The sequence below is a fragment of the Balaenoptera ricei genome, chromosome 2 (assembly GCF_028023285.1).
Source record: "Balaenoptera ricei isolate mBalRic1 chromosome 2, mBalRic1.hap2, whole genome shotgun sequence".
In the NCBI taxonomy this organism is placed as follows: Eukaryota; Metazoa; Chordata; class Mammalia; order Artiodactyla; family Balaenopteridae; genus Balaenoptera; species Balaenoptera ricei.
In genome coordinates, this window is record NC_082640.1 from 179,112,531 (window position 1) to 179,115,094 (window position 2,564).

Here is a 2,564-nt window from a genome sequence, read left to right on the forward strand (position 1 = left end):
ACATGGCCTGCTTGCAGTGGGGCCCAGAGCAAGGGAGGGCTCTGCCACGGATCTGTCCTGCCATCAGGACCAAGTGATGCAGCAGATCCGAAGGCAGTTTTCCAGGTTCCCCGCTACGTGGAGCAGAGCGGCATTCTCAAGTGCAGTACACGCTGCCCTCAAAAGCCAAGGAAGCCCAGCCAGTGCCAGGTCTCTTTAACAGTGGGAGATGAGAGGCAAGGGGAGGGGAGAGGTGTGAAAACTCCTTTAGCAGGATACCATTCATATAGCCCCTACCCCCGCAGAAAAACCTCATAAAATGATACCACATAGTTCATCAGGTATATGTAAGTATAAATACAGAGAAAAAGGGCTATGATGATATATCCAGAAATAAAAATAGGAGTTAGGGGACCTCCCTGGTGGTGCAGTAGTTAGGACTCCATGCTCCCAATGCAGGGGGCCCAGGTTCGATCCCTGGTCTGGGAACCAGATCCCACATGCATGCCACAACTAAGAGTTCACATGCCACAACTAAGGAGCCCGCGAGCCACAACTAAGAAGCCTGCCTGCTGCAACGAAGACCCAATGCAACCAAATAAATAAATAAATATTTTTAAAAAAAATAGCAGCTAGTACACCTGGGTTTGGGGTGTGGTCAAATTTGTAATGTTTAATTTTCTTGTAAGGAAAATGTACTTATGTCTCACTCGTGCAATTAAAGTTGATATTAAAGAACTGAAAAACAACCTCCCACCAAAAAATAATTACAGGTGGTTCTCCACCTACTTATCTTCACTGCCAGTACCTCTTCATCTTCCTATTTCCCACCTGGACCAGAGGGTGACAAACTGTAGCCTAGGGGCCACCAGGCCCCTGTTTTTATAAATAAAGTTTTATTAGCACACATCCATGCTCACCTTTATGTATTGCCAGTGGTTGCTTTCAACACAACAATGGCAGTTGTGTAGCTGCAACAGAGATCTTTATGGTCCACAAAGTCAAAAATCTTTACTATCTGACCCTTTACAGAAAAAGTTTGCCGGCTTCTGCCCTAGATGCCTTCATTGGTTCTCCGCATCCAGGCCTGTCCCTCTGCAATTCATCCTCTGTGCTGCGGCAGGAGGTGAGGCAGATGCTTCTTGGCTTCCCCAAGGCCCTTAGCACAAAATTGTCTTCCTGGCCAGCAAGGCCTTTCTCAGGAACATGGGGCTCTTGTCCGTCCCTGCCAGGCTCGCTTGGGGTTCCCCCCAGCTGAGAAGCCCACCCTTCAGCTCTCAGCACAGCTGGCACCACCTCACCTCTGGTTCCAGCCCCAGTGTCGCCTCCTCAGGGGGGCTTGCTTGACTGGCCCACCCACAGTCGACCCTTCCTGCATCCCTGCTCACTGCCCTCTGTTAATCACCATCAAGGCGCTTCCTTCTGCGCTGGAATGTGCACCTGATGCGTGCATCTAGCTCAGGGCCAAGGACTGAGCTGAACACATGAATACTGGGAGCCAGAAGTAGGACAGATTCTGGCAACCTCTGGCCCACACCACTTACTAACTTTGGGCAAGTAACCACACTGCTGAGCTTTTTTTGTTTTCAGTAGGAAATTGGGGATAACAAGAGTGCTTACTGCTTTGTGGGGTTAAAAGGAGATAATCTATGTTAATCACATATCACACTAACTAGTCCCTCTCTGGACAGAGGAGGTGACCAAGGTGCAGAAAGGGGCTGGTGCGACTCATTCCTGCAGGAAGTTAGTAAGTTGGGGCTAAAACCCCAGCCTCATGACTTTTTGTCCTGTGTTACAGGCCATCAGCCTCGCATTGCCAACCAGTGGGCTAATTACACCGAGCCTCTTGGAACTGAAGGATAGGGGTCCCCCATTATCCATGGGGGATATGCTCCAAGGCCCCCAGTAGATGCCTGAAACCACGGTTAGTACTGAACTCTCTCTATATTATGTTTTTTTCCTATATGTACATACCTATGATAAAGTTTAACTTATAAATCAGGCACAGTAAGAGATTACCAATAATAACTAATAACAAAATAGAACAAGTATAATATACTGTAATAAAAGTTATATGAATGTGGTCTCTCTCTCAGAATATCTTACTGTAGATTTAATGCCTTTTCCATCTTAACTAAGCATTTAACATGCACTGTGGCCCTAACTTTTGTAGTTTGAGGTGCAGCAGCAAAATTAGCACGAATTTCTTTTTCCTTCTTCACAATTTCATGGATAGAAGATTCCTTCTTACTGTAGAGCTTAATGGTATGATTTTTTTCTTTCGTTATTGAGAACTTTCACCTTTTTACTTAAATGAAGCACTTTACCGCTTCTCTTTGGTGTATCCACATTGCCAGCATCACTACTCTTGTGCTTTGAGGCCATTATTAATAGAATAAGGGTTATTTAACACAAGCAGTGTGATACTGCAACAATTGATCTGATCAGCAAGATGGCCACTAAGTGACTAACAGCCGGGACATGCTGGAAAAGGGACGATTCATTGTCCTACACAGGACAGTGTGAGATTTCATCAAGTTACTCAGAATGGCCCATAATTTAAAACTTATGAATTATTTCTGGAA